The 13,328-nt window shown below is 47.4% G+C and overlaps 2 protein-coding genes across 2 annotated transcripts in view; both read right to left on the bottom strand.

Annotated features, from left to right (window-relative positions):
• Positions 1 to 9,466, bottom strand: part of LOC119446876 (F-box/LRR-repeat protein 2) — a 402,862-nt gene extending 393,396 nt beyond the window's left edge. Inside the window, exon 1 of the mRNA XM_037711456.2 lies at positions 9,461 to 9,466. The gene's annotated coding sequence lies outside the window, so the exon portion shown is untranslated. The remainder of the gene's footprint in view (positions 1 to 9,460) is intronic.
• The window catches only part of LOC119446871 (ras-like protein family member 10B), a 91,313-nt gene that overhangs the window by 46,206 nt on the left and 31,779 nt on the right, over positions 1 to 13,328 (bottom strand). The gene's annotated exons all lie outside the window — the stretch shown is intronic.

Genomic DNA, 13,328 nt, shown 5'->3' with positions numbered 1-13,328 from the left:
CGTTATTTTTTCGGTGTGCACGTGTTAATGCACGACGTGACGTTTGGCGCGAATTGCATAGCATCGCAACGACTGCAAGTTCGTGCAACATGGGTTGCTCTTGTGTTCCTGGGTGCCGCGGAAACTATGACAGTGGGCCAAAAGTGCGCGTGTATTCATTCCCAAGTGATGACGCGCAGAAAAAAGCGTGGCTTCGAGCAATCCCACGGAAGGATTTCACGCCAACAGTGCATTCGAAGGTAAGGAATTGTATAATATCGCTTTATTGGGCGTGCGAACCTTTCTTCGCTCTTAGCTGCAACAGCTCTAATTGTCGAAAGGGAATGCTCTTTTCGTACGTAATGAGAATACTTCAACACGACGATGAAGAAGCATGCATTTCTCGTGAATATTCATTGAAGCGTGGGGTGCATTTGTAAATGAACAGTGGCAAGAAGGATACCGTTCTCACAGTATAGTTAAAGTAACTTCTATTTTGCTCTTACTCGCATAAACCACGCCTGGTTTGGTCTCTGTGTTTTGTTTTCTGGACGTTGGTGTGTGCAACCATCCTCCGATGCCAAGCGTGTTATGTAGCAAGTTATTGCGACTATAATTCTCATGACGCGATGCAAGAACGAAAACATATGTAGCTCAAAAGCAAGAATGTAATTTCCTTTCATTGATTTTATTGACCGACTTCGTGCGTATACCACAGTTAAATAATTATGAAGGAACAGCTATTCGCTCGTTATATTTACGCGTAGTGTGTTTCATGTGTACCGCATTTATAACGGCCGCCTTTGGTAGTTCGCATAGAAACCAATGTTGTCTTGAACAACTTCTGCAGACTGAAAAATGACGGCATCCAAGACAGAAGAAGGCCGCAGCACGGAAAGCAGCAACGTTGAAGAAAAAGTGATGTTCGAACGGAATTCTGGTGTCGTATGGTTTCTTCTTACGAGGGTAAAACTATGTGTAGAATGCTTCACTTGTGCCCGAGAAACATTCTCAAAGACATTTCACAGTATTTTGCACCCATCACAGACTCGTACAACACCAGCAGAAGCGAGCGCGGCGCTCCGGAATACCGGAACGCAGCGCACGCACGGACACATGGGGCGACGTCACGCAACCATCGGAAAGGCCTTAGGAATGTAGGGGGTGTTGGTGCTATAGACCATTTTAGCGAGGACGCTGCCATTTTGCGATCACATCACCGTCTATAGTCCGATCGCTATTCTGGCATATGGGATCGCCCTGGAGGGTGCGCCGCGAACGTGCTGTTTACCATGAGTGGCACGTTTTCACGTCTTCCTGAGGGGTCTGAACAAGTTTTTGCGATTTGAAAACTTGTTACCCTGTCGCTATTAAGCTATGAGCTTCGATATATCCACAATATCGAACGGAGACGGGCCTAGAGGGGCTGCCACAGCTCTGCCCGCGATCCAAATAGAAGGCGAGTGAGGTCTGAACATTGTCGATACGGAGCATACGTGCAACGTGCTATTATTGTATGTCTAACCATGAACTCTAGTAAGGTATATATCACTCAGGTGACAACAGTCAGAGGTGTCCCCGTACGCCATGCGGTGTGCCGCATCGGCGTCCATCCCAATCCAGTTAAGTAGAGAAGCTCCGAGGAAACATGCAGGATTTCCTGGCTTTCGTGCTCCTAAAATTTTTGATGTTACGATTTTCATAAGCATTGTTTACCTGCCGCCCAGGCATCAAGCTTTACATAATAAGGAGCTGCAAAATAACCCGACCGGAAGGGCCGTTAAGTTAGAAAATACGACCTGATGACAGCAGCCGAGAATATACCACGATCAACCAGACGCACGCGAGGCATTGAAAGAATATGCCCACTCTATGGTTTCGAGTGGTGCCTGTGCAAGGGCAACTCGCCAACTCAAGAGCGAGCTGAAAAATACCAACTACTCTTTGCAACAGCAACTCTATTTTGTAAAATAATACAGTGCACAAGGCGCGGCATCGATCAGACAGCTTGCTGGCGAGCTTCGGAAGCACGGGATAGCCTATATGTGAACTATAGAAGCGGCAGGCAGACGGTATATTCATGGCCTTGGTTAGAGAACGAAAAAGAACACGCCTTCATTTTCTTAGTCCGCGCGCACTGTTTTCACAATACGTCCTCGGCCAACTTCCACCAAAATGTTCATTGACAAGCATGACATTCTTAGAACACATTTGAACAGAATAACCTTAATGTGCGCGCACGACGAAGTAGTTGACTTCGTCCATTCGCAACAGTTGACCGACTCGAATACGCACCTTACGTTCATACCCCAGTTTTATCGCGGGTGCCGAGTTCATCGCCGTACGCTCACTGGAAACAAAAATGTGAAAATACGCGCGACAAAGCTGATGGCGTCAAGTCATTTCTGTTTATGCTGGAAGTCCAAAGCGGACGTTTTTCTGCAACCGCAGCGGCGCAGTCCACGGAGTCGCCGCGGCTGAAGATGCACTTCACATTCGCTTCCGAAAGATGTTTTTTGCAGCCGAATACAGCACAGTGGTAGCCCTTTGACCTCGATTGATCTGATAATGCAGCAATCACAGACGAAACACCTTATAATCGCACTAATTTGCAATGACACCGCTACCGTTTCAAGCTACCGCTGGGAGAAACAGCGATCCGCACATAGCATTGTGAGGAGGATAACAGCGCGGCAGGCTGGTTCGTGGCTACGTTCCTCCTCGCCGATAAAATGGTCTACAGAACAAACCGATCTATGACTATAACCCAGCATCTACCGCTGCTTGGGATGCATGCGCAGTCCGCAGCGGCCACTGGACTTTTCGACAACTGTGAGTCACACGGTACGATATGCTGTCTTTAATTAGAAAAACTATTGTATTCGTGGGCGACAACTGAGTCCAACAAACATGTCAGTGTCGCAACGCATTTACACAAGAAGGAAAAAAAAAAACTGCAATTTGAACGCTTGTCAACGTATACAGCAGAACTTATTCCGTAGCAGAACGGTAGCCACGCTGTTACGAACGTCGTGTATGTTTCTTAGCTACCTTATTTCTGCTAAACCAGAGCTTAGAATTACATTGAGAACGATCTATTACGCACACATTAATTTAGAAATACAAAACTGGTCTCCGAGTCTGATTGTAGGCTCAAACACGCGCGGACACATCGCGCCGGCAACAGAAAATGCGGTGAAGCCGACTTCAATCCCTTCAGTACGTCTCATAGAACCGTGTCTCACGTAGAAGACACCACGTCATAGTAACTAGACAGCCGCGACCACGAAAGCAACCACCAGAAAGTCAATTTTGAGGGTGGGTCACCCAAATTTTGGGGGGTGGGCTAAGTCAATTTTTTTTGCGGGGGGGGGGAGGGGGGGAGGGGTGAGCCAGGTCGGTTTCGAACGTGGGTCAACTCAATTTTCGAATTGGGCAAAGTCAATTTTTTTAGGGGGGGGGGGGGGGGGGGGGGTAGCAGGTCGTTTTTATCTGACAGTGAAACGTGACGTCATCACTTGGTCACGTGGGTTTTGGTACCATCGGATGTTAACGCCAGACGGACCCCGGAGTTTCCGCTTCATGTGGCATATAATGCTTTCACATTAAACGATGGACAACGGCCGGGGGTACAGCGTCTTCCTCTGCTACGTTGCACTGTCGAAGCACGATTTCCTGCGCACCGGACCGCGTGAGTAAACTTTACGGCGGCGATTTCCCACAAGTGCTTCGTGTCGAAGAACATCTACACCAGCTGATCTGTATGAAGCTCAAACTGTTATTTTAACCGTTGAAACGTCAGAAAAGCACAGATAGCCCTGTATCGTTAAGTCAATGGCTGGTAGCAAGCCATGGAAAAAAGACTCAGCGTACTAGAAGTTACAGCTTGAGTGGTATTGCGAACAAACAATTAGAAGAAATCGGAAGCAATATGTTTTGTAACTTGCTTAGGCAGTATTGTACCGTATGTAATGCGGTCCTGTACAAAGGGTTGGTGGCGCCAGAGACTATATTTTCTTTAACTTTTGACTGGTTGCCCGGATGTTCTCGTTTGAGCGCCCGGATATTCTCGTTTGAGTGCCCGGATAACGGCTCCAGATTTTGGCTCAAGGTCACTTGAAGGTCGCCGACAACGCGAGCTAAAAGCATTTTATCCTCAAAAAGTGCTTGTGCGAAGGAAATGCGCGTCTGCGCAATGCTATTTTCTTTTTCTGCCTGCAACCCATTTTAAAGGTCTCCAAGACAAAAATATGTTTGGATACAGTAATCTTTCAGCTATAAAATAGTTAGCATCAAGTCAGTTCTTTTTGTATTATTTTTCAGGTAATGAAACGATTACATTCATGGCTCAAATGAAGGCGAGCGTGGTCACTTATGGTAATTTCATGCTTATAAATTATATTCGAATCAGCAGGCGGTTATATTCAGTCTGAGGAGTCTGCAGCGACTGTGGGTATATTTATTGATCTCGTATGCATCCTGCTGAACTCCCATTCCGCACTTTCAGAGCCGCAACGCCGTGATTTAAATATTCTACATGTGTATAATGCGTTTGTTTTTAGCGCTATGTAGGAAAATTATTATTATTATTATTATTTGATTTGAAAACATATACACAGGAAAGAGAAAGCGAGAAGCAAAGGCTGGCAACTGCCACCAGAAGGGGCACAACGCCTGCCTACTCTTCGGAAAGGACGAGAGAAACACAGAAGGAAAGATAGGAAGGAGGGGAGGAAGGAGGAAAGGAAGAGCGAGATGACAAATCTCAACGAATAAAGTAAAACATACAGTAGGGCCCGTCCCTGTAGGTCAAGCTACTAAAGAATGTAAAATAAAAAAAATAGTTGCTGGGTTACAAACGTGCCCCTAAGTTCGTTGTTTCTACAAAAGTAAGGAGAGCACGATGAGCTTGATCACGTCGAGACGCACAACCACTGGGGTATAAACATTCGTCCAGAGTCGTACACCGCAGGCCAAGGAGATGGTAGTCCCTCATTAGTGATTTGCGTTGCGCACTGAAAGCGGGACATTCCAAAATCAGGTGCTGAAGTGTCTCGCAGCCACCGCAAGACGTACACGATGGACTAGTCACCCGTCCTTGTCTGTGTAAACGTTCGTGCACATTAACACAGCCAACCCTTAGCTTGAGTAGTTGCGCTCTAGCGCGACGAGGCAAGCCTCGACCGCGAACACGCGGCGGGAACGTTCCATTTGCGACGCGTTGGTCTGGATGCTGCTTGAGTAGGTGGCGACGAATCAGCAGGCGAGCGTCATCAAGCTTGCACAAAATTTCAGGGCAAGCGCAGTCGTTATGAGTGCAAGTTGAAGCCAGTCGATCAGCCTCTTCATTTCCGGCGATCCCAACGTGCGAAGGTATCCATTGAGCAACGAGAGATACCCCACGTGATAAAACTTTGTTGGCAGAGTCTGTAATGCTGCGCACAATTGGGCAATCAACCTGACTGCGTTGTAATCTGCTAAGCGCAGCGCGGGAGTCCGTAAATATGACAATCTTCGGCGGTGTGGTTAACTCCTCTTGCACGTATTTCAGTGCAACATTAATTGCTGCTAGCTCCGCAGTTGTTGACGAGGCTGGATGGGGTATATGAAATATACGTCGTGCTTCAGTTGAAGGGCAGAAAAAAGCTGCAGAGGCGCCTTGACCGTCACTGTGCACAGATGCATCTGTAAATACTTGAAGGTAATCTGGAAATTTCTCGAACATGTGCGACTGAGCCAATTGGAATATAGCCGAAACAGGCATATCAGACTTTTTGTGTATGTCAGGGATTGTAAGGTAAATGGGCAGTACGTGTTTGGTGATGTCTTGCGGCGGCGAAGGCGTAACTGAAGCATCATGTTCAGAAATGTCAGTAATGTTCATAAATAATGCTGCCATTTTTCCAATGCGAGAAAACGGGCGGTGAATCAGACGATCAAGGAGCATTTGACCATTCGATGCGCGGTGCAGACGCTCTATATGAAATAGAGCTCTCTGGTCTGCTTGTAGCCTTAGAGGTAAATGATGAGCTTCAGTGAGTAATGGAACTGATTGCGCCTCACGAGGTAATCCCAGCATTATTCGAAGGGCAACGCGATGATCACGTTCCAGTTGGGCCATCAAACTAGGTGGGACGTTCAGGAATGGAAGCGCATACATCATGCCTGAGAGTACAGATGATTGGTACACCTGCAGAGCCGTTGTTTGGTCACAGCCAGCACCTCTAGCAGTCAAGGCGGCCACATACTTAAGGATGGACTGCGATTTGTGTCGTACGAATTTAATGGCAGGACGCCAAGAGATGCGATCATCCACAATTAAGCCCAAATAACGGTGTTGTCGCACCCAGCTTATCGGCGTTTCGTCAAGGTACAGTCGGCTCATTGTTCGACGAGCGCGCTGTTTAGGGTGGTATGCTATTGCAGCCGACTTTGCAGGTGACATCTGCAGGCCAACTTCACCCAAGTACTCCGAAGTCGCGTTCAGAGCTCTTTGCAGGCTTGCACGAAGCCGCGGGCCAAGGTGCGAAGGGCCGCTTATCCACAGAGCAATATCATCTGCATAGATAGCTATGCTCACAGGGAGGTCACTGTCTCGAGGCAAGCGACTTGGAAGCGCGGCGAGTACTGTGTTAAACAGAAGCGGCGATAAAACGCTGCCCTGTGGGACACCGCACTTAACAGTGCGGGATTCACTTGTTATTGCTCCAACACGCACTTTCATCCGGCGCTCCGATAAGAAATTGCACACAAAGCGAAGCAGACGACCCGAAATTCCCGCGGTTTCAAGAGCGAAAATATTCGCCTGATGCGGAACCGAGTCGAAAGCTTGCTTTACGTCTAGGAAGAGCATGTAGGCGGAGTGCTTGTTTCCTTTAGCACATTCAAGCGTTGAGACAAGGTCTGAAATGCTGTCCAGAGCTGAACGGCGGCGACGAAAACCACTCATCACATCAGGGAAAAAATTTAACTTCTCTAGCCTGTCTTCTAGACGAAACAGGACCATTCGCTCCATTAACTTGATGACATTTGATGTTAGGGATATCGGCCGGTAGGACTTGAGGTGTCGTGCAGGGCGCCCGGGCTTTAAAATTGGTATTATCACGGACGATTTCCACTCAGCAGGGATTACACCAGTTCTCCATACCTCATTATACTCGTCCAGTATACGGTCATGAAAACTGTTATCAATGTTCCGTAATGCTTGATACGTCACACCGTCTTCACCTGGGGCAGTGCGGCGTTTGGAGAGGCTGAGTGCGTGTCGTAGTTCCTCAAGAGTGAAGTCTGCCTCGTCCATCTGGCACGCTGGACCGTATAAAGCAGTCATGGTACTCTGACTTGTCAAAGAAGAAAGGTCGGAATTTGTGGTGTCACCGGACATAGGAGAGCCGAAAAGGTCTGCAAATGCCTCCGCTAGAACTTTTGGTGAATGGCCAGTCGCTATGCACAAAGCAGCCGTAGGGTTCTTGCAGATTTCGGGAGTGCGGGCCGAGAGACTGCGGGCCGAGAGACACATACTGCGGGCCGAGAGACTACCGTCTATACAGTGACAAACTGGGATAAGTTCCGTCAGCTTATCTCAGAGGCACCATCTCAAGACAGTCTGTTCAATCGGGTGAGTGAATGTTTACGACAAGCTACAATACAACGACGACGAAGTATCGGCAAACCAAACCCCGATCTTAAGCTTTTGCGGCTCCGCGCATGTCGACGCCGCGCTTATAGGCGGGCACAGCGCTCTAAACGACGCACCGACTGGACTCTGTATAACCGCATTGATGCAGCCATACGGCGGCATACAAAACAGCTTCGTCGCAAGAGCTGGGCCGCCTTATGTAGTTCGCTGCATACTGGAAGTGGTTTTGGAAATGTGTGGCGCATACTAAAGGCTCTCCGCACTCCCGAAATCTGTAGGAAAAATGAACATATCAATCACGCAATATTTCTCTTTTATCCTGCATGTGATAAATACGCATAAAGCTGTGTTTTTCTTCCAGTGCACAGCAGTGTGAGTTAGGTTATGTTAAATTGTGGGGTTTAACGTCCAGAAGCTGGAAAGTTTACTATGAGGGACACCTTAGTGGAAGCCTCCGTATACCGGGTGTCTCAGCGAACACTTTCAAAAATTTTTAACGGTTGCCTGTGGCAGAGAGTACAATTCTAGTTCATGAGCTGGTCTAGTCGAAGAGGCGGACATTACTTGCTCGAGAAATTGAAATGCATAATCGACTAATTAACAAAAATGCACTAATTCAATTTTAATCTAATTACCTTATGGTCCATATTGCAATTTACAAATTCTAGCCGCGGAGTTCGCAAGGCGGTTCTACTTGGAACGAATTCTCAGGATTACATCTGTTTCGAGAAATTAATTCACGAACTTTGCGGAGAAATGCATTAGCATTCTAGTTACTTCCTTAACAAAACGTCGTTTTATGCATTCAAGCACGAAAGTAACTGTAACGCCAGTGAATTTATCCGCAAAGTTCGCGAATTAATATCTCGAAACTGGTGTCATCCTGAGAATTCGTTCCAATTGGATATGGTTATGAACTCCGCGGCTAGAATTTGTAAATTGTAATATGGGCCATGAGGTAACTAGTTAAAAACTTAATTAATTGATTTATGTTAATTAGTCGATTACGCATTTCAATTTCTGGTGCAAGTAATGTCCGCCTCTTGGATCGAGTAGACCAGCTCATGTACTAGAATTGTGCTCTCTGCCAAAGGCAACCTTTAATTTTTTTTTTAAGTGTTCGCTCAAACACCCTGTATATGTTCACCATCTAGTGTTTTTGACCGCACATCCCGAGCGCGGCACACGAGCTTTTTTTGCAATAAATCTCGCGGAATGCGGCCGGCATGCCCGGGAGTCGAAAACCATGACCTCGTGCTAAGCAGCGCAACGCTAGCCTCCGAAGATTGTGTCAGTAGAGCAAATGTGAAATGAAAGCAATGAGTTCGGATAAAAGTCTATTGATACAACTCACTTTATGTTGACCATCTTTTTAAATTTTTATTGCTGTTTTTTTTCAATTATCGAAACAGCGTATCTCTTCTTTCTGTTATCACGAAAAATTAGGCCCCTGGGATTGACAGGCCCTTCTTACATGTGAGGACTCTTGTGTATTTCGTATTCTTATTACCGCTTGAAAGAATCAGCTGCACCTCCCCGCTTCACCCCCCTCCCCTCCCCCCCTATCGTCGTGGATAACACAAGTATAAATTATAAACACTCTCGTTTTTGAACATTTCCACTCCTGTCATCATACTCTACACGTTTGCTTAGCAATTTCATGGCTACATGTTTCCATCGAGCGTCCGTGGCAGTTGTTCCATCGACGAAGACACGACGCATTGTTGAAAGACTAGCTCGAGAGACGTCCCTTCTTCAACCAGTGTTGATCTTTTCACGTGAATTGAATAGCTGCGGGGTGCGGATAGCGAAGCGATAAGCTGATGAGACGGGCGCAACCACCGATGGCCTCGGAGAATTGAGCGCGCCGGCAGGAAAAACCAGTCGGCGCGCGCAAATCTCGGAGGTCATAGACCACCCGTGAAGAGAGAGATAATTTCTTTGAAGGAAGGCAGAGAGGTCGGCCTGAGCTAGCATGCTCTAGCCTGCTACTCTGCACAGGGGGAGGGGGGAACGGGGACATAAAGGCTGGATGAGGGTTGATGATGACATCGGTAAGGATGTACAACGGTAAAGGCAAGTTCAGAATCCTCATGGCTATCAACAAAGTCCAAAAAGGTCATTCAAAAGTGTCATCTACCTCCCAAAGCATGGACGGAGTCACGAATACAATTGAAAGTTCACAAAAACTCGTCGCGAAGAAGCTTCTCCTGCGTGAGCAGCACAGGTGCCGGGAAAGGTAATTAAATTATGTGAAGAGCAGCGATCAGCTGCTCCAGTACGGCGAGGACATGCACGGCGCCTTTAGCGGCCGGAGTCTGGAGACCCCGGAGAATCACACGCATTGATTCTACCAGGTGTTTCAGCATTTTTTCAACGCTTTCTTTGTCATTCCTTTCAGCTCCTTGCTTGCCTATATAGGTCATCGGCTTTACTAGCCCTAGAATCCACTTCTTGACGTAGAGGAACACTGCAGCATGGTATCGTGTTCGTGGATCTACTGGGCAGCGAAGGCAACTCCGTGTCTGTGCCACCCAGGGGCGAAGAATGTTCGCCCTGTGCTGTCGGAGATCCGGAATTTACAGTAGGCGCGGTTACCGTCCTCGATGCCGGTACAGGCAGAGGTTGTCGAGGCCCCTGCGCCCCACAATCCAGTTCTTCTGAAGTCATTGGATGGCACTTCTTACGGGAGTGTTGTCTGTCTCGGCGAACAGATTGAACAGCCTGTCTATGGGAAGACTTGTTTCTTGCCATTTTGCGGAGAATACGAACTTCCTGCTGCATCTTCGGGCAATCCTTCGACGTTGCTTCGTGAAAGCCAGGACAGTTGGGACATTTCAATGGAGGTGCATCACAGACTGCGGTATTCTGTTGCACACCGCAACGCTGGCAAGTCACTTGATTTCTGCACACAGCGCTTACGTGACCAATCTTGAGACGTTTCCGACACTGCAGAGGCCTCGGAACGAATGATCGGATGCGGTATATCACGTACCCCACTTTGACTGTCATTGGCAAAGTTGACGAAGCAAATAGTAGTTTGATGCACCGGGAGTTCCCCAAGTGGTGAATCTCAAGAATGTGCACCGATGAACTCAGTAGATTCCTGAGGTCCACATTCTTGATGTCAAGGTCGACATCAGAAATTACACCAGTCGTTGACTCCTTCCCGTAAGTAATAAAGGAACAGACGGGAATTCCGCTTAATGTAGGAATAGTCTTTACCTTCTCTATTATAGTTGAACTCTTGGCATCTACCGTCAGGATGTTTTTTTCTTCTTTCTTCTTCTTTCTGGGGTTTTACGTGCCAAAACCCGTTCTGATTATGAGGCACGCCGAAGTCGAGGGCTCCGGAATAATTTTGACCACCTGCGGTTCTTTAACGCGTACTACAATGCAAGCACACAGGCGTTTTTGCATTTCGCCTCCATCGAAATGCGGCCGCCGCGGCCGGGATTTGATCCCGCGATCTCGTGCTCAGCAGCACAATGCCTTAGCTGACTGAGCCACCCCGGCGGGTAGGGATGTTTTTTCGAAAGTTGATCCGGATTTCGTTGACTTGACCAGTTCGCCTTGCTCCGGTAGGGGAATGAGAAGCGCTGGCGTCAGCGGAGAAATTGACGTGCGCTTGACTAGGGTTAGTGAAAAATTTAACGCGTGCTGAGTGTTCTCCCCGGAGACGTGTTGGGCCTGTAGCAACACAATCACTACCATGTGTCCAGCGCACGTAAAATTCAGAAATCCCAGTTCCAAGAAGGTCCTTGCGTTTCTATGTCTTGCTGTTGTTGCAGGGTCAGTTCACGGGCCAGAAAGAGTGCCGTCAGGTAACTTTAGTATAGGAGTGGTGTGCCGTGTAAATACTGATCTCATTTCCCCCCCTCAACCTCATCATCCTCCGTCAGGTATTTTGACCTCTTTTCAGCTCCCCATTTCAGTGTAGCAGGCTGCACGCCTTTGTGTCTACACGCCTTTGTGTGCGTGCACGCGTTCGCACGCTTTGGAGCACGCAAGGAAATAGGAATATAACAGCTTGGCACACAGCTTCGAAATATGCAAATATTAGTGTTACGCCACAAGTCGCATTCAGTGACAAAATGTTAACTAAAGCCTCTCTCGCGAAAGACACGAATCCGACGTGCTGACGCCAGCGCGCCGTTCGAACGCTCGGACAGGGAAACGAAAAAGAGAAAAGTCAAGAAGAAAAATGGAAGATAAAGGGCCTCATGTGTCTGCTTCTCTTTCCTGCCTCTCTTGGCGTATATGTCTGTGTTATTCTTTTTTTTTTTTCTTATCTCGCTGAAATGCGAAAGGCGCCCGCGCATACATTTGCTGAAGCACCAGCCCAGCCAGGAAGGAACGACTCGTCCACTCTGCGCGCGACGTGAAAGTACATATATACGCACCAAGCTGCGACAACCGGGAGAAAAACAAAATCGAGAAGGGAGAGCTAACGGCGTCGAACGAGGGATATCGAAACGCACACGAAAAGAAGCAAGACAAAATTTGAATGGACGGAAAGAGGAAGCGAGGGAGGAGAAATGGGAGAAAAATCCGTCTCTCGCTAAAAAAGTCAGGCCAAGGCAGGAGACGTGAACGGGAAAGGAAAGCACTGAGAAATGCGAAGGGCGACTGCGTCAGTCCGAGAAGCTCCCACTCCGGACGGCGCCATCTTGAAGTATCGATTCCTCTCCTCAAAAAAAACCGTAATTCCTTAATTAAAGAGCACTCTTCGGCAGCGCGCTGAAGGGCCCGTAGCAAGAACCCACTAGCACTACGGCTCAGTGGTGTCTCTTGGACAAAAAAGGAGAGAGAGAGAATGTGCACGCAGGTGCTGCGAGAGAGGGTTTTCTCGCCACGCGGCACGCGGTATGCAAGGGTTGCGAGGGAACGGTGTCGTAGAGTCGTTAACGGTGTTAGAGCCAATCACTGTCGACTCAGTGGTTATGCGTGTGTATTTTTATCATTGGGCCCCTCGAAAACGTTCCTGACATTCGGGTACAATTGTAAGAGGCAAGAGAGCGTCGAAAACGCACCCAACGAAAACGCACGTCAGGCTTTTCGATCAGACCGGCGCTCAGAAGCCACGCACATAAAATAGCAAATGAACTGACTCAGGTCCTGGGTATAGGGCAAATCCTATAGTTGAAGGTAGAAGCGAGCTTTTCGTGCGCCTGAACGGCAAATGAATTCTGCACTTACGGATTTATTTATTTATTTATTTATTTATTTATTTATTTATTTATTTATTTATTTATTTATTTATTTATTTATTTATTTATTTATTTATTTACTGTACGCTTAAGAAATGTTGGCCTCTGGTCGATGCCGACTGCTCCGTTTCTCTTAGTTTCTCTTTTCCATGGTAAAAAAAAAGAAGAGCGATACAAATAACAATAGAGTTATTTTTTCCCATTTGTGCCTATTTCTCCTATAACAAAACAGAAATTATAGACTTTTTTTGTAGTAATCGTACATACGACCGCTGCGCGGTAATGTTGCACGAGTTACAAAGAAAGGAATACAGATTTGACATAAACCGAGCCAGCGCTAATTTCTTCGACTACCGCAAAATCTCTCATTTACTTTTAGAGTAAAGAACTCTGTCTTGTTCGGTCGACTGCTTTCGTGGTGGTTGGACACGTAGGACACTTTTCTTCTCCGAACGCCCAACTATTATAACTCTTTGAGACGCACGCGCTGTCGCTCGAGA

Source organism: Dermacentor silvarum, chromosome 3 (assembly GCF_013339745.2).
Source record: "Dermacentor silvarum isolate Dsil-2018 chromosome 3, BIME_Dsil_1.4, whole genome shotgun sequence".
Classification (NCBI taxonomy): domain Eukaryota; kingdom Metazoa; phylum Arthropoda; class Arachnida; order Ixodida; family Ixodidae; genus Dermacentor; species Dermacentor silvarum.
Note: the sequence above shows the minus strand (reverse complement) of the source record. Positions and strands in the feature narration are given on the sequence as shown.